Source organism: Macrobrachium rosenbergii, chromosome 3 (assembly GCF_040412425.1).
Source record: "Macrobrachium rosenbergii isolate ZJJX-2024 chromosome 3, ASM4041242v1, whole genome shotgun sequence".
Lineage (NCBI taxonomy): Eukaryota > Metazoa > Arthropoda > Malacostraca > Decapoda > Palaemonidae > Macrobrachium > Macrobrachium rosenbergii.
The window spans coordinates 41809134-41836476 of NC_089743.1; the positions used below are offsets into that span (position 1 = coordinate 41809134).

Consider the following 27343-nt stretch of genomic DNA (forward strand, 5'->3'; position numbering starts at 1 on the left):
GCAGCACTTTGCAGGCTTATATGATTCTATTTCGACACCAGGAGAAGAAGCCGTTTAGATGTACGATTAAACTGGCATTTTTACTAGATTTGTCAGTCTAATTCTGTCTATAATAAATTTTGAATAAATGTCTGGAGTACAATGGCACATTACGTGCAAATTGTAGCAATTTAATCTTGATATGAAGTGCGTGGGGGTTCCCATTGAGAATGTACCTGTTATCTTCATTTGACACAGATAAATGGACCATCACTTAAATAATAAGATTGGTGTCAGAAAGGGATATATACAAAAGTAACTGACTGCATATAAAAACAGTCTCTCATAATAAGTGTCCTTGAGAACTTTGGAAATGATATAAAAAATTTATTAACGTAGGATTGTAATAAGGGATTATAAATACCTTTAATTTTTGGTTTTGAAACCTTAATCATTACAAAAACAGAGAGAGAGAGAGAGAGAGAGAGAGAGAGAGAGAGAGAGAGAGAGAGAGAGAGAGAGAGAGAAGAATTTTGAGTATTTTACACAAAAACTAGCGATGAAAATTAAATACATATTTATTTGGGGATTATTGAGTTCCTATTTAATCCTGCAATTAAAGTCGTTACTCAGGCATCACCACTGGGGGGATGGGAGAGAAAGAGAGGAAGTTGTACCTTTACTTGACTTTCTCTTTCATAGTTATATTCAGGCTGTTTCAAAAAGGCAAATAGAGAGAGAGACCGGGGTCTAAGCGATGTCAGGCAGGGCAGCCGATCGAGACCACAGGTCTACCCCAAAGCCAAATCAAAAAGTCCTTCAAAAGAAGGCATCGTGCTTACCCCATACAAGAATGGGAATAAAAGCACGTTAAAAGAAGAAGAAGAAGAAGAAGAGAGGTATGCAGTCTCTAAACTACATTGTCTTTTTTACATTGCCTTATATTAAAACAGAATTTTTTCCTACTGATACTACACAGTTGGCTAGTAAATCACTTCTATTTGCTCAATACACACACATAAATATTAATATAAATTATATATATATATATATATATATATATATATATATATATATATATATATATATATATATATATATATATATATATATATATATATATATTATATATATTATGTTTTTAATAAGTAATTCCGAATGTTTAGCGTCGAAAAAACTTTAAAGGTTTAAGAATCCATCTTATCGAAAGGCTAATTAGCCCTCAGGAAGAAGCGCGCCTCATTTTGATATATTAATCTTGAACACCGAACGTTGTTACCATTGTCAAATAACCTTGTAGGGAATATTTAAACATTTTATTCCAGTAATTCAAGTACTCGTACTTTACCTAGTTTTCAGAGATTTTTCTCAAAGAATGCCAGGAATAAAAGTATTGAATATATATATATATATATATATATATATATATATATATATATATATATATACAGTATATATATATATATATATATATATATATATATATATATATATATATGCTGACGAGAGACACAGTTTGGTCTCTGAAATATAGCATTTACTTTCTACATTTTGGCATTTTCATGGGCTCCTTAGATATATATATATTAATATATATATATATATATATATATATATATATATATATATATATGTATGTATATTTACGTAAATATGTGTATGTGTACACGTGTTTAAATTTTGCAACTGTCGTTATCTTCCCTTTTATTCACAAGCATGTTCATTGTTCTCTTTCTATTTCCCCGAATCAATTTTATTTATGTCTCACAACTTTATGAGAAAGTCACCTGCGCTCAGTGCACAAGAAAAAACGAATAGCGGGTTTCCAATAGTTGCTCTGTTCTGACGAAAAGAAAAATGAACGGCTCCAATGTATGACATGTTATGGGTCCATTTTCCTTTTGGTATTATCATTTTTCTTTTTCTTTCGCTTTGGAAGATTTCGAGCGACGGTGTATGAAAATGCTCTTTGTTTTCTTATGGACTGCATTCTACATATATATATATATACAGTATGTATATATGTATATATATATATATATATATATATATATATATATATATATATATATATATATATATACTGTATATATATGTAGTATATATATATATATATATATATATATAGAGAGAGAGAGAGAGAGAGAGAGAGAGAGAGAGAGAGAGAGAGAGAGAGAGAGAGAGAGAGAGAGAGAGAGAAAGTATACCTTAGTTTAACCAGACCACTGACCTGATTAACAGCTCTCTCAGGGCTGGCCTGAAGGATTAGACTTATTTTACGTGGCTAAGAACCAATTGGTTACCTAGCAACGGGACCTACAGCTTATTGTGGAATACGAACCACATTATAGCGAGAAATGAATTTCTATCACCAGAAATAAATTCCTCTAATTCTTCATTGGCCGGGCAGAGACTCGAACGCGGGCCCAGAACTAGCCGAGAACTATATCGACCCGTCCAACGAGGAACTGAGAGAGAGAGAGAGAGAGAGAGAGAGAGAGAGAGAGAGAGAGAGAGAGAGAGAGAGAGAGCAGAGTCGCTCCACTTTCTGAATGGCAGAAATTCTATGTGAAATCACTAAAAATATTTCATACCTGCGTTATCTGTACGAAGTATATAAAAGGATTCAGCATTTTGAGAGAGGTATGTGTCTGTTGAAGCAACAGGGTGAGCAGTAGACATTGCTCTTAGCAATAAATCTGTGAATTTCATCTTTGATGAAAAATTCTAATTACCTTTCAGTTCATATACCTTCGTAACATATTGTTGTTTATACTGTACACTTTCCCTACCAGTTCCATGATGCTAAAATCTTTCCTCCCTCTTTTGCTAATTACCTGTATTAAGGAGTCTCTCTTCCAAACATGTACAGTGTGGTATCTGTTTTCCTATTTTCGTTTACGGATACCTAAGCCCCGGGGTCGATGCTATTTACCCTAAAAAAAAGTAGGCCACGAGGTTAATCAGCTAACCCTGATTATTGCCGTGTTAATATATATATATATATATATATATATATATATATATATATATATATATATATATATATATATATATATATATATATATATATATATATATATATATATATATATATATATATATATATATATATATATATATATATATATATTATATATATATATATACCTATATATATATGTATATACGTATAATATATATATATATATATATATATATATATATATATATATATATATATATATATATATATATATATATATATATATATCTTAAATTGTCATATTAGAAAATTCGTTCGTCAATGCTGGCAGCATATTGAAACAAAGACCAACATACATTCATTTATATATTGATATAAAATTTATAATTTTGAACTGAATATAGTATTTAGGCCAAAGGCCATGCACTGGGACCTACGAGGTCATTCGGCGCTGAAACGGAAATTGGGAGTATGAAAGGAGGTACAGCAAAAGGAACAAAAGGTGTTGCAGCTAGGGGCCGAAGGCACGCTGCAAAGAACTTTTGTAATTATAGACCAACAGTAAACAAAACGTAATGTCGGTTTCATTGACAGAAATTAAGAGAAACTCTTCATTTATTTACAAAAGGATTTAAAACGCTTGTGATCACGCCAGTGAATTATGCCTTTGCAATAATTCCCAAAGGGGGAACTTTACTAAATGATTATGTCATCTCTCTCTCTTTCTCAAAACTAAAAGTTAACAAACCTTTTGTTTTAACTAAGGCACTGTATGATTTCATGAAAGTTTTATTTTTGATGCATAATTATTTTTTCGTTAATTTTCACTTTCTAGTTTCTCTTTCCTCTTCACCATCTTTTCCCAAATAACCAAAGAATGCGTGAGTGTCAACATCTGTCGTGGTAACTATCTTACTGAAGCATGTTTTTTGCCTCTGATTGGTCAACTTTGGCCACTAAAAACTTAATTAAAATCTTGGAGATATGAATACAGAGCAACAGTGAGGTAATTATATAAAACCTCTTCCTATTGACTAGCAACAGAGAGAGAAAAATTGTTTACCAAATACAACACGCGTATTCGAAGGCCATACTCATTTCCTGAGGCTAAAGGGACTACATCACAGTAAGGATCCACCCTCTCGCCCCCAAAAAAGACAGGGCATTCTCAATTCTTCCAAAAAAGGATCAGCTTTAGCGAGATTCTCGTAGAGAATGAAACACATCTTTTGCGTGATATGGTTTTAAACGACATACAAGCACACACTACACCCACCCCTTCAAAAAATATAGCCTTTTCGTAAAAGTTGAAAAAGTATTAAGTGTAATTCTCAAATACGCAGACTACAGACAGCAGTCAAGAAGAGTAAATCGAGTTAGGGTTGAGAATTAGATGGAAATGGAATGCTTACATTACCGGCGGCAGATGAGGGGAGACTAAGGTAGATTAACATTGGAGGCTAGGTTATTCTGTCTTAAAGGAATGTGTTATTTTATCTTTCTCTCTCTAAAATAAATTGATATACCGGAACATAGAGAGAGAGAGAGAGGGAGATCAACAAAGTTATTTTTCCAAGATTAAAAGAAAACATTGAAATTTCGAGGATTCATTACCAGGTAATTTTGGGGAAGAGCTCCACATTTGCTTTTGAGGTGTAAACCGTGTAAAAAACTTTAATATCAGGATTTTAGACTACGTGAAAAGTGGAAAACCTACCTAACATAACAGATTAAATTATTATTATAAATGATGGGCTTATGGAAAGGAGAGGGATATTGATAATTTAAACTACTTTGAGTGGCTAATTTAGGTTAGCCTATAGTCCATAGCAATATACAATCAAAATTTGTTGCTCAGATCATAATAAATGGTTTAAAGCGAATAAAAGTTTTGACTTTTACCTGTGCATGACATTGCAGCAGCAATTTCTTTCCATAAAGTGGCAATAAAGTCACGATCATGGTGTTTGGGGTCACTAGCATCATAAACAGCAGGCCGCTCCCGACCCAAGTTTATCTTGACCAGCATAGAGCTTCCGATCGGCACGTGAGACTCACTATGACTGACGTCAAAAATAGGTCAAGCTCTATTTGTGACTTGACTCCACACGACGTGACGCCACCCGATGCATTCGGTGTGAACGGTTTCTTTCAAAGGCCCATAGAAAGCAGTGTTAAACTGGGTTGGCGATTCACGGCGAGTCATGAATTAGCGTGACTCGACGCGACGCGAAGCGACGCATTTGGTGTGAACGCCCCGTAATATAATATATCGCCTGCTTTGATTTCGATCTCTTCCCCGTATCAAGCTATTATTTCTTTTTCTCTTCCCTCGGCTTCTTCCAGTAAATCCGAAAGAACTTTTCTTTCTATCACGGCATCTTCTAGCTTGTCCTTCGGCAGCCTGTTTTCGGTCCTCAGTCTTTCTTCGCTGCTGACCAACTTCCCGATGTCTTCTGTGTCCACACTTTCCGGTTCTTGTTCCGATTCCTGAACGTTTTGTTTTTGACATCTGCATTTCTTGCGCGCCGATGGTCCTAGGTCTGTCGCCGCTCCACTCGCGGGCTGCGGCAATGAAAGCAGGAGCCCCTGGGAGCCATCTACTGGCCTTAGTAGGGCAATCAAATGTCTTCATTCCTGTCTTCAAAGGCTGTTCTTCTTACCACGAAAACCTAATGGACCCCTCTGATCCAGGCTTTGCAGAATAATATGAAACAAGTCCATCCATAAAGCTAGTGGCAATTTCATTACCAACCAGGCCAAACAAAGTAAATCCAACAATTGTTACAGTTTTAGAAAGCATTTTGTTTGTTAACCTTCAATCGTGTTTGAGAAAAGCAACATTTTAGAATCTGCCACGTGCTCTAGGTGACAGGAGGACTTGGTTCCATTGGGGCTTCGGAGGCTTTACATATCTGTACTCAAGCAAATGCAAAGAAAAAATTTGTCTCAATATTTTGCATCATTCTTTTCTGATATTTTGTAAATATGTCCTTCTTTAGAATATATATATATATATATATATATATATATATATATATATATATATATATATATATATATATATATATATATATATATATATATATATATAGTCTCTCTCTCTCTCTCTCTCTCTCTCTCTCTCTCTCTCTCTCTCTCTCTCTCTCTCTCTCTCTCATATGAATTACGTTGAGCGGACAAATGAGTATGTTCTTTTTTATATTAATTTTCCAGTTAACTTACGTTCAGACCCCTAGTGTGACATTTTTGCCATACAGTAAGAATGTTACGATGTAAAGCTAATGAAAGAAAACATTAAAAACCACTATCAAAAACTTTTTTTAAATCAAAAACTAAAAATAAAATCATGTTAAAATAAAAAGAAAAGTAACTCTTGATGACTCTGATTAGATCAGCAGTTTACCAGTCATTTCCTGGGACTTCCAAATGCAATTAAATGTTTCCAGATAGGAAGGACAATTAAAGTTATAAGTTAGCTGGAATTTTCATGAATGTTTCTCGTTCGTTAAAATACACCACAGATATAATTACTTTTATTAATTACATTAAGCAGTAATTACTAAGCCACGCTGTTTTTGCATATTTTGCTTTTAATTACTGCAGAAATATTGACATGAAAATAGTTAGGCTCAATATTCGATTTCATAACACGTCTAGGAAAATTTAAAGGTAGAGAGATAAGTACAATAATTTTTTCCCTTTTAAACATGGTCTGTTGTAGGACTGCAATCAAATGTCCAAAAATGGACATTTTCCAAGCATAGTGATCAACTGCTTGCCAATAGGCTGCATTTTTCACAGTTTGAAGGAAAAGTCCATATAACCCCAAAAAGCATTCAAGACTAAAGAGTGACTACTCGAGACTTTTTCCCCTTGCAATATGGCCAGATTGCAATCATATGTCCAAATATGGCCATTTTCCATGCATAGTGACCAATTGCTTGCCAATAGGCGACATTTTTAACCATTTGAAGGAAAAGTCTGTTTGAAACCAAAAAACAACCAAGACCACCAACACCGATTAGGCCTAGAAGATCACACAATGCCTCTGGCACTGATTTCGTCATCAACCCGTGACCAATCTAAATTCAGCTGACTAACCAATCCATCAACTGTACACCCACCCCCACCCCCTCTGCTATATAACCTGTGTAACTTACATGTCAATCCATTCAGTCTTTGTAGATGACAGCCAGAGCACATTGTCGAAATGTCAGAGGTAATAAAATTTAGACAAGAGGAAAACTTTGTGTCCCTAGGAAACTTTATATACTAGCTGGACACTGATGAAAAGATCATAAGAATACAGAAGAGACTATATAAACTGAATGTCATAAAAACAGCCATTATTATTATTATTATTATTATTATTATTATTATTATTATTATTATTATTATTATTATTATTATTCGTGTCTGTTGGTTTGTGGAGTTAGTCGCTTCATTTTCATTGGCTATCCGGCCGTGACGTCATCGGAAAGGCGGCTCCTGATTGGCTGTCTTCTCCTCGATCTAATCCTACTGCTGATCGGTGATGGTGCAATTTCTCGAGGAAGGCAGGTTAACCGATCGTTCTCAAGGTGAAGGGCGGCGCATCTGCCTTCCTCAGATGTTGGAAGGGCGTCCTCGGGGCGAGGGTTAAAGTCGTCCTCGACGTCGGGGCGTCTTTGAGTCGTAGGTGGGTGCGAGGGGCGATCTTGCAGGTCGTCCTCGGGGTGAGATCTCACTAGGGTCTTGCCTGGTTGTCCTCGGCTTTCCTGACGGCTGTAGGGAGAAGGAAGGTCTCCTGAGTCACATTAAGGCTCGGTTTTTCCTTCCCTATGTGGATCGCCTCCAGGATGCGAAGACGACGAAGGTCAGGGGCGCTGTCAATAATTTGAAATGTCCGACAATGTCGCTGCGGCGGATCCTCTGGTTGTAGGCAGTCTTACGGTGATTAAAGATGGTTCTCTCCTGGGCATGACCTTTTTGTTATTATTATTAGGATTATTCACACATAAATGCTATAAAGTTCTGTTGCCGATACATTAAAGATGACTTCAGCCACCTCTATCTACTGTAATTTTTTTATTTTTTTTTTTTATTTTTTACGAACTCAGTACACATATTTCTTGGCGCATATCTTCCGTCTGCACGATTCAAAACTCTTAAGAGAAAGGATTCAAGTGCAATAAATGGGCGTAGAAAAACTTTGAAGCGAAGTTATTAAAATTACTATAGTTTGTCACTTTACAATTTTTATCGTTTTCTATATTAATATTATAGAAAATGGTACTTTATATTTTGGGTAACTATAAATCTCTCTCTCTCTCTCTCTCTCTCTCTCTCTCTCTCTCTCTCTCTCTCTCTCTCTCTCTCTCTCTCTCTCTCGTGTGAGTCGTCCCACGCTTCACTTTCTCTGCTGTATCATATAAAACCAAATTTTAATTTGTTACCCTTTGGAGAACATCGAATTACACGAAAGAATTCTTCCAGCTTGGTATAGATTCTTGTGCCATAGTACTACTTCGCGTTTATTTACTTCTGCCAAAGAATAGTAGGGCCAAGAGACAATTTTTGGAGGCATGCTCAAGACCTATGCACATGCACGCAATCATTAACACACACACACACATGTACACAAACACAAAACTTAATCTCAATACAAGATTAAACCTCTAGATCAAACCTCCTCCCACAAGCCAAGTACAAATATAGCGTTCTCGGGTTAGAATACGGCGTTTACGAACTAAGACATGGTTCACCATTCATAGTAAAAGTATGAATAAGTTTTCTAGATTCTCGAGCCATAAATATCTAGACAAAGTAGAACTAAGCCAGGTTTACTTATAAGTCTGAAGACAAAACAAATCATCGAGGATTTTGTGTTAAGTGGAAGACTGCGCTTCTAAATTATTTACCTTTATTATGGGTCAAAAATATGTTTTTTTGCCCTGTGTAGGTTGAGCTATTCAGTGTTTATATTTAGTGCAGAATAGAGAGAAGAGAGAAGAGATAAGTTAAATAATATTTTATTGAGCAATATATTTAACCAATTAATTAATTTTGATTAGCACTATAAGGTTAATTAATTTTGATTACAGAAACCTCTTCAATGAATATGAATATAAGTAATAACTAGCAACTGTTAGCTTATAACCTTTGTAACTAATAATTATTGTCTAAATTTTTATAAACTAATTTTAAAATAATGAATTCATCATATATTTTTCCAATATTAGATTTAATCTATTGCATATATTTTACAGAAAAACTCACATTCTTCAAAAGGAAAGATAGAGGGTTTGAAACACTAGGAAGCAAAAGAGTTTTTCAAGAGAAAACGAGAGCAAAAACTCACAATAAAATATAATTATTATTATTATTATTATTATTATTATTATTATTATTATTATTATTATTATTATTATTATTGCATCGCACTGCTTAATCAACTAAACAGACAAATTGTTGAAAATAAAAATGCGAGAAATTAACATTTCAAAATCTACAAAACCTACATCATTGTTTATGAGCTCTAATTAAATTAAAATTATTGTTTATATATACCTACATGTATAAATATATACATACATACATGTATACATATGTACACACACACACATGATCTGCAAGTTGGGTCTGGCTACATCTGTAGTACCAACCAGCCACTGGCGCCAAAAAGGTGCTATCCTCGGGGTTCTCAAAGAAGTTTTTCTGGGATGAAGTTGCTACCCTTACACCAGCCACCATCCTTGCCCCCACACATTTTCTAATATTCCTTACTAGTCTCTTGTCCAGATATTGACCAGTCCCAAATTGTGTAACCTCCATCTCTGTATGTATGTACAGTATATATGTGTGGGCCCAAGTTGCTTAACTGCCATGTATGTGTATGTATTATAAGTAATCATCTCATCGAGAGATGGTTTATTAGAATATTACATTGGTTCAATCTACTGCTTTATCTAATAATATAGCTAATGCATTGCCTTACTGATTTTACAAATCTACTGAGGCTAGACTTTGAAAACATTCGTCTGCTTAGCTTGTGTTGCCAATGTCTTTGTATCTAAAGCCCTCATTGACCACTTCTTTTCATGTTTATTTTGAGAATAATTTCAATAGTTATGAGATTCCAAAGAATAATTTTTAGTTTTATAATTTTAATGGAAAAAATAGTTTTATAGTACGTTTTTTAAAATGTAAAACAATAGTATTTTATTTCTTTAAAAATCAGCTTCACAAGAGCAGACGAATTTTTGAATGGGAAACGACCCTAAAATAAAATGTCGGAACTTGTTTTATGAAATCGTTCAAGAGTCCCAATAAATTAAATTCACAGTATTATTACAGTAATGTGTGACATGCTTGCAATTTAGTACACTTTAACTTTAATCTATCGTAATTTGAACGATTCTAGCTAAAGTTGATCTTATATCAAATGAGTCCAGGAAACGTATTTTTCAACAGCTGCTAATCGTCTTTTACCTATTATTTTCTAAGTAAATCCTTCAACTTTCTGTGACTGGCCCTCATAGCTGAAAAGTCATCAATTGTTTCCTTATTACTACCGTATGAAGAGCAGAGAAAAACTCTCAACATACACATAAAATCTCGGGAAATATTACTTTTTTTCTACAAATTGCCAGTTACTGTTTAGGAATGTTTTTACATTTAACGTTTTAAAGTAGCTAGTTGTAGCTTACTTATGTACTTCTTTAATTAATCATATGTCCATTTAAAATATGATTTTTCCGTTAATCCAACGTCACTTCATATTCCATATGACGATCTCAATGTCACTATGCTTATTTTTTTTTAGCTCTGTTCCCCCTAGGGAGAATGTATTTACCAGCTTTTACAGAACGACTTAATAAAACATCCAAAGATTCCTAGTTAATCTAAATTCTTAGTTGTGATGATTTGTTATTTCTTATTTTTGTTCAATATAGTGTCAATTTACCATTTATTTTTTTTATTTTTGTAAGTGTTATCATGTGCGTTACTTTTAAGGCTGTGTGAATTTTAAATGCGTCTCCCAACTGTTTTGCCAGACTTCTGTAGCAAAACAACTTTAAAATTTCTCCTTTTCAAGTAAATTATTTAGTAAATCGAGCATAGAGTACAATATATAAGGTTTATATAAAATTTTTAAATATATATATAATTCTTAAATTTCAAAATTTGTTTTTATTTATCGATATTTAAATATTTAAACTATAATCATATTTTGCATGAGCCTCAGTTTACTTAAGTTACTTATTAGTATTTTTAAATATATTTCTTTCAACGTCTTTCATAACAAGAACGAATGAGTTTTTTATTAAAAACTGGTGATAATTTAATTCTAAGTTTACACATGAAGTCATTTTTATAAAAATTTTCGCTATCTTACGTAAAATCGAAGGCCACATCGTCGATGTAAACAAAAAAGTTGTCAGTTACTATTTATTGCTTATATTATTTTTTTTATAGTTGCTTATTTTGCCAACAGATGTCCATAATGGTCCTGTTCACGAATTAGTTTTGAGGAAAGTGGATGGGTAACTCAAGTATTCATAACACGGATATTAATTCATCTGTGATATCGCTGAAATCGAATATTTTAACGATATCAAAATTCAAACATTCCTTTTGAAACGATTCCAGAATGCTACGATGTTTCCTTTTTATTTTCTTTTACCTTTGAAAGTTCCTCTGCTTTACCAAATTAACAAAAAATTACTGGACGTTATTTCAAATCAAATTAGTTAATACGTTTCTATAACTGGTAAACCTCAATCCTGCTTTCTAATAAATCTCGATTAAGTGTATAATATATCTTATATAATGAAATATTAAAATAATGCAAAGACTGTAGTAAAGATTTGAAAGCAAACCTCCCTGTTACAATGTTTATGTTTTTATTTATTTATTTTAATATCAGCTGGTAATTCCTCTCAGGTCGTGGATTAAATACCACTGTTATTTCCATATATCTCTTGTTATTTGCTCATAATATTCTTTTATAGCTGAAATCAGGGGTCATTCGCTAAGAACTAAAAAAGAAAGAAAATGAGAAGACCGAAAACAGAAACGCCGCCCACCGCCAACCCCAAAATACAGACGCCTCCAAAATAAGACCCGCCATATTTAAAGGGATTTTCTGTTAAAGACGCTTTCTTTGGTTCTGTACATTCTATTGAAGCCACAGATACCACGAAAAATATATCAGTGGTATTGAGAAATATTATTATGTGCAATAAATCTATAAATCATATATAAAATGTACTCTAAAATAACGAGGATTTATCTGACATAGTGTTTACAAATCTACCAGAAAATTATTGGAACGTCTATTTCCAGAGTCTGGAAAACCTGTGTGACCACTGACCAGTGACCTTCCTTTTGAGACAATACGGATCCGGATAACCTCTCGTTATTTCATTTCATTAAGAGGAATGAAAGTGGCTTCCAGGTACGCCGTTATATACCGGTCGTTAGTTCAGTTATAATTATTTTAATTACGTCAAATTGGTGTAAAAACGTAACCTGCAAAAAAAAATTTTGCCAGTATCAAGCCTTTCCTTATTTAGGTCAATTTGTTCATTTTTTAATAAATTTTCTTTACTCGACGGCCTGATTATTAATTTATTTGATAATTCTAAGTATTATAGCTACTACTTAGTTCTACCATTTATTTACTTTAATGATTTCTAGAGTGGTACAAAAAAACTCAGGGAGTATCCCGGGATGTTTTCCATTTTCTCGTAGGTTAACTTCTCCAACGGGCTTTTTTTTTTTTTTTTTTTTTACCCTATAAACTCGGAGCAAAATTTCTAATATTTTAGGCCTATCAATGAAAAAAATGCCTAGGCTTTTCAAAATACGGATGAATTTGCAGAACCAAAGCAATGGAAGGAAATAAAGTTCGTTAGGCCATAACATGAGTTCTTTAGCAAATGAAAAACGTAGCTCCGTAGGCTATAGGCCTAACTGCATGTGGCTGAAAACAGTCTTTGAGAAGTATTTCTGAGGCCTATCTGGTTTCATACTCTGGTCCTGCCGTAATTGATAAGACTAAATAGGCTTTGTATATTGATACACTGAATAGCCTATGCCCATACATGGAATATTGATAGCCTAAATAGGCCAGGGTAATTCTAAGCCGGCTGTCCACGGTGAGTTAGCCTATGGCAATTGACGTTTTCCTGTGTTATTTTACCTGCTGAACAAGAATCTAAAATAATATTTTTTCGGTCGGCTGTAACTAAAATGTAATTGACCCTTGAAAACTGCACGTCTGTACCAATGGGCTGCACACAGCTCAAGGTTAAATTACAATTTAGCAGCAGCCGACCGGCAAAATATTACCTTAAACTCTTGTAAAGGAAGTAAAATAACATAGAAAAATTTCAATTGCTATAGTCTAGCTCCACTGCACACTATTTGAAGCTTTTGTAAACAGGAAACAAAACATTACCATTTCCACTTTCAACTTGGGTGGCCTCTATAGGTCACCGTAGCAGAACGACATTTTTAAAGATTCCTGCAAGCTCGGCGTTTAAATTCTTGTTCAGCAAGTAAAATAACATATGAAAATGTCAATTGCCAGTCTCTCGCAGTTCTCGCTTAGTGACGAAAACCGGCAACTGCTGTTGGTGAACCAAAAGCTGGTGCATGCATGTTAAGGCTTAGAATCAGTAGTACTAGTAATGAATGAAAAGTGCCTTTGGAGCGGCTCCCATTATCCATTTATTCGCCCTTCTTTTTACGCTTGTTTTTCGTGTTCCAAATGACATATATAACAGGAAATACAACAATAAAGTATCGAAACCTTTTCCCAAGTTATTTACCCCACCTAAAAGCCCAAATTCCCAACAGGTCTCACTTACTGTTAGCTACTCTCGAAAGGGTTTTACCTCACCAGTTCTAAGATAATTTGCAGCTTAATTACAGTCGAGCGACAAAATATTACTTTAAATTCTTGTTCAGCAGGTAAAGTTCTATAGAAAAACGCCAACTGCCATAGCCTAGCTCACCGTGGACAGCCGGCTTAGATCTGCCAACCCTTGAAGTCCATCCAACAAGGGGTTTCCATACGCGATCTTCACAAGACAGAGCATGGGCACATCTGTTTCGAATGGTTCATATCCCATCCGGCAAGTGCAATAACTTGTTAACGTATGGGTACACCCCCCCCCAGGCCAGTATTAAACGCAGCGAAGGGCCAACCATTTGGCTGACAACAAACAAATGCACCGCCAGTATCAGAAGCCCTAAAAGTTTAGAAAAAACCAGTTTCCAAGGTAAAAACAGGCACGGAGCTAATATTTAGAATTACTGATTTTTGCTACACTGGATAGGCCCAAAGGCCTAGAATACTGATATTCTGTGTAGGCCAGTAGGCTTAGGATAGGGTAGTTCATATCCTAAATAGGCCTACAGGCTTAGGATTTTGATACACTGAATAGGCCCATAGGCATGGAGTATTGGTAGCCTAAATAGGCCAGTAGGCTTAGGATAGGTTAGTTGATATCCTAAATAAGCTTATAGGCTCAGTAGTTGGTATCCTAAATAGGCCAGTAAGATTAGGATAGGTTAGTTGATATCCTAAATAGGCTTAGTTTAGGCTTAGGATATTGTACTAGTCGGAATTTTTGACTTAGCAAGTGGTTATTTTGCCAGTCTGTTAAAGAAACCGTCTTTAGGTTATTGAAATGACAGGCATGCATTTCATCATGTTTTAGGCTGCTTATGCTTTCAGAGGTCTCAGTTCAGGATCAATTGGGGAAAACCATGATACCAGACCAAACTGTATTAGGCCTGTGTACAGTTATAATGATGTTCATGTCCAGCATTTGTGGAGCCATGAAGATGCTTTTGTGTCGTGCGAAATGAAGGTGGTTAAGGTAGAACACAGAGGGAGGGGTTATGACATACTTGCAGGGTGGTCCAGAGAGGCAAACCCCTCGTGGCCAGGTTAGGGCACGGCTTCTGAGGTTAGGTTAAGTTAAAGGTAAGTCTGCATTTGCTCTGGCTGTGCTACCTGTTGTGAGACTTAGATTAGCCTAAACAGCTATAATCATTGATAAAAGTGCAGACGAATGCACCACGGTATTTCTGTTGCTTGAAAATAGATCACATATATCTTATTTTAGTATGATGCATCCTAATGCAACCTTTGCATAACCTTACCTATCCTAGAGCACTGTGCCCTGGCCTGGTGCTTTGCCCCAAAGACCTGTCCATTGTGAATCATGTATAGCAGGGCAATGTGTCGCTAACTATCCAGCATCATTTCACACCACACCAGTTGTTTTTATGGGCTATTAAGCCCCAAGATTGCCAGGTCTGAAGAGGAAGTGGTAATTCTAAGTATTAGCTCCGCACCTGTTTTTACCTTGGAAACTGGTTTTTTCTGCACTTTCAGGGCTTCTGATACTGGCGGTGCATTTGTTTGTTGTCGGCCAAATGTAATGTCCCTTCATCGTGTTTAGTACTGGCCCGGGTGTGGTGGCGGTACCCCTACGTTAACAAGTGATTGCACTTGCCAGACAGGATATGAACCGTTCGAAACAGACATACCCGTGCTCTGTCTTGTGAAGATCACGCATGGAAACCCCTTGTTGGATGGACTTCAGGGGTTAATTACAAGTTAATTACATCTGTGCGATAAAATTTGAAGGTAAATCCATAATTAACGACCAAAAAACTGTAGAATAAGTCAAGTTAGAAGGAAATCGCCGCCGCGGAGCTACTACTTAGATCTACCGAGGAAGTTGTGGCCTGAGATGGCTTAGCTTGAGCTTAGTCAAATCAGATTGCTCTAGGCTTAACCCTAGACAAGTTGGTTCATTACTCATGCCAAGAGACTGTATTTGAAATGAATGTGATAATACAAATGCCAAGTTTTGATTACGGTGAAATGTGTATATTTTTTAAGCATCAAACCAATTTAAGGCCAGGCTATACCTGAAACCTGAAGCCGTTGGTGCTTTGTGGTTCTTTGTTAGGTTATGAAGTATTTATGTTATCAAATTAGATGCATTAGACAGTGATAATATAAACCCTTGAAGTGTTTTTTTTTTATAAATAAAGTATTACTGTTATCAAACTAGATGCATTAGACAGTGATAATATAAACCCTTGAACAGTGTGTTTTTTTTAAACGATGAGTGAAATTAAAACACTTAATTTGTTCTTTGTGTCCCCTTGGATGTCAGACTAGTTATGATCCAATTAATTTAACTTCCCCGTCCCTCTTTTCTATATACTCGTACTGTGCATAGAAGAATATAAGGATTGAGTCTCTGTAAAAGATGAAGATTTTTCTTCTCATAGTAATAAATCATGAATTCAAGATGTGCATTTGATCTTTTATCATAATCCCACCTCAAGCTTTACTCATCTGCCCCTGGTTAACTACCTTGTTACCTAGCTTCATTGACCAGACCAACTGTTGTTGAATGTAATCTATATGAAAGACTTAAGGTGTGAATATCCAGGAAAATGCAAATTATCTGTTAATTTGCAGTGTTGGATATTCATTCCCATCAAGCTTAGTGCATTAGGAACCATTTTGACACTTCCTAATTCCACCAGTTATTGTAATTTTCCTGAAATTTTCTATATGGGAACATAACATTCTTTTTCATCCATATGATTAAGGTAAATAACAAAAATTTTACCAGTTAGTTCTCTATGGAATTACCTGTAGATTGTAGTTACTTATTAATTTTCTATGGAATTCCTTTTAGATTGTGAACGTAATTAAATACAAAAGCAGTAAATTTTTCATCGTCTTTTAACAGATTGAAAGGTGTCAGGTATACTCCCCAAGCTTTGGACAAGGTAGAAATATTGCCAGGGAGAAACTACTGAAGATGGCAGTAGTGATTCCCTATCACAACAGCAGACAAATGATGTAACTGATGTGCTGAAGAAGTTGCGAGAGACTGCAGTGACAGAGAGGACATATTGAAGATGAAAATTATAGCAGTTCTTCTGATTCTAAGTCAGCACACAAAATTTAATATATATTTAGTACACGTTTATCCGATTATTGTAATTTTGCTGTACACATTTCCATTTAATCTTATATGCTACTAGGATTAGGCTACCTTTACCAAGTATGTCAGTGAGGATATCCTCTTGTAGACTGAAAAGTAAGTCTGCTTTCATTCATGAAGACAAAGGAATTATGCTACCATTACAACGTAAGGGTATGAGGGTTTCCCCCGTATATTTCTGTATTGGTTCCCACACCAGCCTCTTCCCTCCCTTCCTCCAAGGCCAGACAACTGTGTATGCCATAGGTGGACAGTTATGAGGAGCAGTGCTTCATGTACCTGGATTTATTTTTGAGTAGTAATTTCCATTGTTTCATGTAGATTGATTGCTGTCAGAGCAAAATGAAGCAGTATGTGGTGGGGTTGAAGCTGATGATGTAGCAGTAATATATCAGTCTTTTGCTAGTGCTATGGATGTAGTGACTCCAATGCTTTGCTAATCATCGTTTATCTCACTAATAATGGGAATGTTTTGGATTCACTCCCATTGGTAGTCTTGGATCAGCTGATGAACAGGACATCAAAATGTAATCAGTTACATAAGACATTTTTCCAGTTTGGCCGACCTATCTTGATCTTACAGGAGATACGGAAAATGATAGCACTGGGGATTGAAATTCCTTTGTTGATGGCTGTCTTTATTTTAATCTTCACTGGAATGAAGCTAGCTTTGCTATCCTGTGATTGGCCTGGTAGGAAGTACAATAGTTTTCATTTGGGCTGTAAGGCTGAAGTCAGGGACACGTTTATCAATCATTGGATGAGATAATACTTGTGAATATTTTGAAGGAATGTTGTCTGTAGAGTTCTGTCCCGTTCAAATTTTGCAACAATTTTTCCTGTAACTTTTTTTTCCATCTCTTTTTTTTATTGCATCTAGCTGTTCAGTTGATTTAACTGAACCTTACTCAAATTTTTGCCTTGTGTAAAAAAAAATCCTTGGAAGTCCTATGAAAGTCAAGAAATGGGACTGAATGTACTTGTAAAAGCCACAATGTGGATAAAGCGAGGGCCTTGACCACCATCATAGGTCAGCATTTCAGATGCCATATGAGGGGGTGTATTATAAAATATTATTAGGGTCCGGGTAAAGGATTTGATGTTAATATGAAAGGTAAAAACCTGGGCAAAGTTTTAAGAAATTAGAACAGTACATGAGAAGAGACCAAAGGGGATGATTAAAAAAAGTCAGACAACATTGTTCCTGAGTAGGGATGCTACAAAGAACCTTCATTACAACCTGCAGTATGCCTTACAAGTGGTACACAACTATTGGGACTCAAAATAATCCAGTTTTCATTTTGTAGTTTCAGCTCAGTGTATTTACTTGAGCAGCCAATCATGTACAGGCTTTGTGTTCATACTCACACTGTATCGGTTTAGCAAGGTTTTTCACCTATGGTTTATCGTCTTCACCCGTTTCTTAGTGCTTTCTGTTTTCATGTACAATTATTCTGTCTTCTTTTAGGTTGCTAGGAAAATTTATAGCGTTCTGGGTCTTCCACAAGAATGCATATATATTATGAATGGAAATATTGCAAATAAATTAATGGCAATAAGTTATAGATGGCATTGTTGTAGTAAATGCATACAGATGCTCTTCACCAGATGTGCAACAAACATTCCCCTCAGGTCTAGATAAGAAATTACCTCATATATACTTGGTCAAGAGGAACATACAAGATACAGTACTGTTCGTGCCGGACACTACTTCCTCTGGTGCTGTTTGTATGCACCAGACTGAGTATACTATGTTTACACTGGTCGAGAGTGGTGTACATATAGGTTGCCTTTACGAAGTGTACTGCTGCTCTGTAGAGATTGCCTAGGTATTGGTTAAAGTTCATGAGATGATCCAGTATTGTAATCTGCACATTATCAATACATTGACTATACAGAGGTAGATGACATAAAAAAAAAAAGATAAATTTTGAATGCTGCATGGAGCAACTGTTTAAGGTTACCCTTTTTTAAATAATGGTATTTAGTGCACTACCTATTCATACATATGCTGTACTGTTGAGAACAGTAAACTACATTAGTTAGAGATTGTATGAAATTTCTTTCATTTAGATTTTGTAGGTCAGGATGTCAATTACAAGGCAAAAACTACAATATTATTGTGTTGCAAGTCATATAAAGACTATAGTACAGGCAGTCCCCGGTTTAAGACGGGTCCGGCTTACGACGTTCCGAGGTTACGACGCTTTTCAAATATAGTCATCAGAAATTATTTCCCAATTTTTGACGCATGTTCCAGAGTTACGACGCTTCGTATGCCGATCCGACGGAAGAAATATGGTTCCAAAGCAGCAGAATAATCAAAATTTGGAGGTTATTTTGATGAAAACTCAATAAAAATGCAGTTTATATTTTCATTACACTCAGAGCATGAAAAGTAAGGTTTTCTTAGGATTTTTCACGATTTTCGACGATTTTTCGGTTTTCGACGATTTTCGGTTTACGACACAGCGTAAAAACAGAACCCCGTCATAAACCGGGGACTGCCTGTATTGTTCTATATTGTATTGTATGGAATAATTTACATGCTATATAGTATTGCCATTAACACATTGAGAGAGAGTCGGTATATTACTCTACCTAAGTTATTTAAAGTCTTCTGTATATGGCTATTAATGCTATCATATACACTGTACCTGTGGTGACAGTGCTCAACCTTCTGTAGTGTGCTTACAATTTCTCACCTTTTCATTTCTTTGCTATTGTTGACCTTAGGTCAATCACAATTGTTAGCAAATGCTATTGTAAGTCCACAGAACTGCATAACACATTCTTTAGGGTTACTCAGGCTGTGGGTAGGCCATGTGTATGTATGTGCCTTCTGTACATGTACGTTATTGTTTCTTTGTGCTAACAGACAGAACAACAAATTCTTATCTTCAAGAAAGAGAGACGCAAATAATTACGAGTTGTTTTCTTGTCTTTTTCCTAGCTACATGGTAGTGATGTACATCATTTCCCTGACTTTTCTGTCTTTATCCAGTGCCCCATCCTTACTTTTCCTTCTCTTTTTGTAGGCAGTCAATCCATTTTTCATTGTATCATAATTCTATTGAATTTGAAGGAAGAGTTTACAGGCTTTTGTCCAGCTTAGTAAAGTTACAGCTACATGGTAGGGAACATGCTTGCCATTGCTTTGTGATGACCAGCAACATTATATTGGAGGAAAATTTGTGTATTTCCTATTATGTGCTTTTGGCTTTTGGGTTACATTTTACATTTTAGTTCAATTCTGTTTGCATTGGAATGCTAGGGTTTGTAAGCAAGTATCAGTAACATGGCGTTCTACAGCCCAAGGGCATTAAGCTTACATTTAACTTTCCTGTTATCCAGGTATGGGACTGGCTAGGGTTCCCAAACTTTCTGAGCTGTTACAGTAACACATGATATGCAGTTAGGAACAGGCCCTTATGCCAAACCATAAATGTTCAGTTACAGAGAGCAAACTAAGTTACAGACAGCTTCCATAGCAAGTGATCGGTACTGCGTAAATGTAGTCATCCTGAGTGGATGAGTTTATAGTGTTCAGTACCAAGATGTCTTCTGTGCATCATAAATTTCCTTTGCTTTAGTTTTTCATATAATTAGTACGTTGAATTCAGTTAGGGTTGTTTACATAACTGAATGAGAGTGAAATGTTTTGGGTTGAGTGGATGCCTAGTGATTTAGGTAGAGCTTATTTTTTTTTGCCACAGGTGAAAAAACTGTTGGCATATATAACAAGAGTAACCTGTTTTTTTATATATATATATACAGTACTGTTCATATATATGTTTGTTCATGTGTATGACTGCAACACTCTTAAGCAGAATTGAGTATAACAGAATTTGAGCATAGGTCTTATCAGTCAAGGTGAGGGAGATGTAGGTGAGATAGCCTAGTCAAGGGACCTCCACACAACCAACAAGCACACTTTGGATCTTGGGCAACAGACAGAAGAGAAATTCATCTAAAATTTTTCCAGTTCCCAAGCAAGAAAATTAGCAATAACCCTTAAATTTACCAGGCGTTTGGTCTCGAAAGAATGGAAGGATGATGTTTCCTTGAAATAAGAGAGATTAGGCCAGCAAACTTCCTTTGTTGAATCCTTTAGAGTGTTAAGACCAATATCCAGCTTTGCTAGTTGGTGTCAAAGTAGGATAAAACCTTTGCCAAGGACAAAACAAGTTGACATTGCTGACACTGGGCCAGCATCATGCAGTTGTATTTAGTAAATTTTGGGTGGGATATTTATGCATGGCCTAACTCCAACATACTTCGCAGTGCACACAACTACAAAGGTCATACAGGAAGTGATTTGAGTGGAGATGATAAATATTTATTAAATTGTAAATACTTTACAAGTTTTCTTCTTAACTGAGCAGCCATATGATATAAGTAAAAGTAAGGGAGTTTATAATTACTATTAAACATTTCTAATTGAATTACGTTCATACATGTGTACAAACACATTTTTCTTTTACATGGTGTCTCATCCTGTCCTTTCTAAATTGTCCACATCTGTGTTCTTAAGGCAGTTACCAAAGAGTGCCTAGCAGATGAGAGACTTGGACTTTCATTCCAGAGGAATGTTTACGTAATATCTTAACTTTATTTTTTTGACACTTGATTTTGACTGTACTTTCTGGACAGATATGCAAAGAAAGAAATAAAGGGGCTTTTACTGGTAGCTATATGACCATGTATGTTTTAAGTTTCAATAATGTTTAAACTGATTACATATTTATGGAAAATTTCATTCTGACACCATATATTCCTTTCAGAAATGTTAAATGAGGCCCACAGTTATGTGCAGCAGGATGACACAGCTTCCGTTTCTTCTCAGGCCCTGTTTATATAAGGCAGTTTCCTTTTTCCACCAATGGTAATTATGATTTAAACTGTTTATTTTTGTACATGTTTTTGTTATTTTCCAGGTTCAACATTTTTACATGATCTTTCCCCATTGTTGGCTAGATGCATAGTGAGTTCAATCTGTTCTCTTCCTTCTTGCACACTTTGTCCTGATTCCACGGGCTCTTGGGCCTTCCTACATGAATGGTGGCCTTTCTAGTAATATTTAAAAAATAAATTAATGTGTTCCATTCTCGTATTTCCAATATAGAAAAAAATTCTTACATCAGTAGTCATGGAAATTGCATATCATAGCTTCGCATACACATTCATAACTACTTTTCTACTTTGTTAAGGTTCCTTACAGTGCCCCCTCAACCCCAGCTCCATGGTCTTTGCCTTTTACCATTTGTTGTTTGTTTCTTAGGACTGTTTTCCTCTTTGTTATTCAGTAACTGCATTAATTTTTTCATCATCGTCATGAAAATTTCAGATTTTCACTTCACAGGATCAACGTGAAATGAGTCTTCTCCAGTCTTCTGTCTTGAGCACCTTCTGCATGAATTTCCATGTGGTCAAGGTCTTCATCTCCAATTTGTTTGACAGTTTAAATGTTTCTACTGTATATGCAATAGTTACTGGCTTTATAATTCATCATAAATTTTTACTCTATCTTCATTTAATCAGTTGATGCTTTTTCTTCTGCCCTCTCAAAATCCACTTCACAATGAAGTGTGTCCTCAAAGTAACAGAAGTGTTTACCACTTTTGAGGCCTTTCTGCCATGCCATGTTCCCCTCTTCTCTTTTTCCCCATGTGCTGTTATATATTTCAGGCATGTAACTTTTATAGCCTCCTTTACTCCATTCATATTTTGCAGTCCTGAGCTTCTCTTCGGACTTGATCATGTAAATTGAATACATATTACCAAGTTTTCCCATGCACCCTCTCTTAAACATTTCTACAACCATTTCTACTGTTCTATAGTTAACATGAGATCATTTGCATGGGAGTTCTCCCTTTCTTAACTGGAATTTAAAATTTCCCTTATGTTGGCTTTTTAAAATCCCCTACTGATGGCTTTTGTTGATTATGAAAAGGGACTTGACCACTTCCCCAGACCAGTATTTTGGAAGGTTTTGCATCGCTATGGCATTCCCATTAAATTTGTAAAGTAGACATAAAGCTAATGTTGGTGATCTTGGCCAGGTGTTTGCAATAGATAGTGGGATGCTGCTGTTAAAGATGGCAGAGAAAGTTTGGGTTGGAGTAGTGAGGATAAGTTGACAGACTTCGAGTATGCAGTTGATTCCGCTTTAATCAGCAAAACTCCACAAGATTTACAAAGTATTCTTGGTAGACTGCATCGTGTATGTAGAAGAAAAACACAAGTTTTGAGTAGGGTATGTACGAAAGGGATGAGATATAACATTAGTTGGAGAAAGAATGAATTTGGTTGAATCTTTCAAATATTTAGGAGCAGTGATATCTAGTACAAGTGCTCTTGAGTTTGTAATTGATGAAAGACTAAAAAATTTTAACTAAACAATAGGAAGGTTGAATAGATGGAGAAGTCAAATATATATACAGTATAGAAATTCCGTACAAAAGTAAGATATAGACAAGTCTAGTATGTGATTATTGGTTTGTCAGAGAAAACATAAACTAAAGGTTTTTTTGACTTGGTAAGCATTAAAGATGAATATTAGAAGTCAGATGGCAGTACAGTATAGAGTTAGAATTGATGCCACAAGGGAATTTACAAAACTTTCGCATGATGGAGATGGCTTGACCATATCCTTCACACAACCCCTGGAAGAAGAGTGCTTAATAGCGTCGGCTGTGGTCATTCAGGTACCAGAAGAGCTGGAAGACCCATACCCACTTGGATGAGAACTGAGAGAACCGGAGATATAAGATTTTTGGAAGATAAAGCACAGGACAGACACGAGTCGTAGAATTTCAGAGGACCTGTGCATCATGAGGTACAGGAAGCAGTGATGATGATGATGGTTTTATAACATCACTAGTTTATTAGCATACTCCACTACCCTGTGAAGTTCCTGTCTGCTAGCGTGCTTTTTCAAGATGATGGATACCTAGTTTGAAGTCTTCCTTAATCAGTGAACTTGCTGCAAAATAAGGACAGCCTTTGTTTGTTAACTTTTATGTAATGAAGCTAATGATGGTTATGAACTTCTTGTCTTTTGCCTCAGCTTCCTCCGTACCTTCTCCAATTCATGACGCATCAATCTTATTATTCAGTATTTTCATCTTTTCCTCCTTTCAACTTTCAGAGTTAGGTTTAAAGTAAGCAAGTCAGGCTATCCATTTGATAGCGTAAACCCTTGACTCGTGAACAGGTTTAAAGCAAATCTTTCAAGCAATCCATCTGATAATCTAGACCCTGGACTTGTAACCTTATTAAATTGCTTAAAAGTAATAGTAAAGTCTACTCATGAACTCATTAAACTGCTTAAAAGTAATAGTGAAGTCCTTTAACTCGTTTTTTTAAGGCTAACCTAAAGGATGCTTTCTTTACCATGATGGAGGTCATATCTACAACAATCAAGAAATTTCACACTAAGCAACACTTTCCTTTGATTGCTGTAAATAAAGTTACGTTTTAAGGTAGTGTGTTGGCTTTTGTATTATATTTTAAGTCTAATGCTTTTACTTACTGCTGTTCATTCTGTTAAAAGCAGAAATACAGATATAACGTACAGTATGTATCAAAATATTAGTCAAAAATAAAAATTTTACAACCTATCATTGCATTATAAAGTCACTCTGGGGTAGGCTTTTAAATGACGTAGGCAAGTCAGAATTGATTCAAAGGATTAAGTGACTAGTGAGAATAGGAAAAAAATAATAATGTACTGTACAATACCTGTGCATGGAAGAGGATGAATAGCCGGGAAGAAAGGAGTGCAAATGGAGTGGATATTAATAAACCCAAAATATAACTTAACCAGACAGATGCTGCTAAAGCCTTAGATGATGCTGAATTATAATACTGTATATGTTTTCTCTTTTCATGCCATCAAGAATGAATTATTGTTGTCATATTTTGATATTTGCATGGCAGCAGATTTGAATTGCCTTGAAACCAACTAGCCAGTTAGCTTTTTAAAAAGATCATTTTTGAATCTTAAGATTCTTTTGTGAATGTTAAGATGAAAAATTTTGCAGTTTTTTTACTAAAGTGTGGTTTGCATTTCAGGCAGCATATGATGGAACAGGCTACCATCAGAAGTGAAGAATACCACTACAGCACTACCATCCAGTTCAAGAATAGATAACAATGATTATTTTTATTTGATTTTATTTTTTAAAGGTGTCTCCTCCAATTGGTTAGTAACTTTGTTAGGCACTTTTGTCAGTATAACTCCCTTTATTTGAATGTGCATTCATATGAATTGTAAACCTTTAATTTTTACTTGTGCCTTGCTCCACTTAGTCAGAAAAACCATATACAGTACTTATATATTGTTGTGAAATTAGCAAAGTGTTGGTTACTAATTAACATGAACTCTGCTTAATGGGAGTTCTCTCATGCCAGTTGTTTGTTCCATTACATTTTCTTCATACATGGGCTTGTGCTCTGAATCCTATTCATTTTTTTTGGGGTGGGGGCAGGCAAGCATCAGGTTGATATTCTACCTTCTTGTGGGAGGGTCTGTTGACCACCAATAGCAGAATACTTTCACAGAACTTTAGTGCGTCTTGTATCTACTGTGTATATTTTCATGCATGTTTGTCATGAGTGCCTTGTTGCACTTTATCTCTTATCAATGTAATTTTATTTTTAATCAATGTAATAATTTTTTTCTTGTACTGACAAAGATACCTTTTTCTTTTATATTGGATGTACCTTTGGCAAAGTTGGTCTGGTCACTGAAGGGGGACTCTTCTTTTCTAGGTTGATAACTTCTTAGTGCTCTCTCTCTCTCTCTCTCTCTCTCTCTCTCTCTCTCTCTCTCTCTCTCTCTCTCTCTCTCTCTCTCTCTCTAAGGAGGATTAAGACAAACAAGATAAGGAACTCTTCATACTAGTTGGAGGCCACAACCATTGTTAACCATCACTTTTTTTTTTTTTTTTTTTTTGTATAACTAGCTGTTTTGTTTCCTTGAGCTAATGAAGACATTAATTTTGTGACTAATGTTTTTAAAATCAGTTAATTGAATATACAGTTAAAATAGAATATAAAGAGTCTAAACAAAGCAAAATAATATAACAGTACGAGGATTGGGAAGTATTACAAAGCTGGAGACCAGTAATTCAATATATAGTGTTAACAACTTATTAAAATGATAATTTATGTAGTTATTCAGTCACACACTGGGTTGATGTTGACAAAATTGCTATGAATGAATAATGGAGTAGCTGGACGTAAGCTAGGTTGTTTTGAAGCCTGCTTAAAATCAGTTTAATGTCTTCATATTTTTTCAGTGAATGTAAGACATTTAAGTTGAGTGTAAACTAATAATAGTCTAACTCTTGGAGAGGAAGGTATGAAAGGAGCTAGAGTACAGTGTGTGCATTTATGAAAGTAATTAAACAGCCTTCTTCAATTAGGTGGTTATACAAAGAAGCAAGTCTTGTAAATAGCAAGTCTTAGAGAGGAAGGTGGGAAAGGAGCAGGAATACAGTGATATTGCACTAATTGAAAGCAATTAAACAACATACTTCAGTAACTTAGTTTTAGCAGGAAGTAAAGCCATTGAATACTTTGTAAACTCCACCACATGCAGCCATAGCAACTTATCACATTAATTTTTACTGTAGTGCCTTATAAATGAATACGGTACCCCATATAATCCAGCCCCTCACAGAATAGAGTAACACTAATAGTCGAAGGTTTTTTGTGTGAATATCCAAAATATAATTGACAATAAATTTCAGGTTTTGGAAACAAGTCGGTTAAAGTATATTTATCAGATTTTCCATCATTTTCAATTAAATTAACCCAATTATAAAAATTTCAAGGAGCTGTAATTTAATGAAATCTAAACTTTTTCATTAATAAGAAAAAAGTGTCTTTGGGGCAGTCCTGCATGTGCTAAACAAATGTCACTGGTCTAGTGAAACTACTTAATACTGTGCTGTAATACAGTAGCAGTAGTAGTTGATAAATGAACTTTTATGTTGATAGGTATCATATTGACACTTTTTATCAATCACACCATATGGTAATGTACTTATAGATTTTTGTAACCATTAAATTGACAATTGGTACATTGAACTAATACTTGTATTAGTATGCCTTGTAACCCACAGTTTTGTCCTAAGTATAGGTCTATAGGTCTGCATGCATGTACAACGTACAGTATTTGATTGTTTGGCTTTTTTTAACTGCGTTGTAACTGCTGTGTGATGTTTTAACAACTAAAGTGTGATATTGGTGTACTCTTATTTCTTTTCCTGTGATATTGGTGTACTCTTATTTCTTTTCCTATCTTCCTTTCTAAAATTTGTGGTTTCATACATGATGTTAGTACAGTGTCATA

At 35.2% G+C, this 27343-nt stretch overlaps 1 long non-coding RNA gene across 1 annotated transcript in view; it reads left to right on the plus strand.

The window, feature by feature from the left end:
- Nucleotides 1-12126: 12126 nt before the first annotated feature.
- Nucleotides 12127-27343, plus strand: part of LOC136854576 (uncharacterized) — a 16162-nt gene continuing 945 nt past the window's right edge. The window contains exons 1-5 of the long non-coding RNA XR_010857734.1: nt 12127-12145; nt 12275-12386; nt 16723-16925; nt 21765-21865; nt 25057-27343. The exon at nt 25057-27343 is cut by the window's right edge and continues 945 nt beyond it. This is a non-coding gene — a long non-coding RNA (uncharacterized lncRNA). The remainder of the gene's footprint in view (nt 12146-12274; nt 12387-16722; nt 16926-21764; nt 21866-25056) is intronic.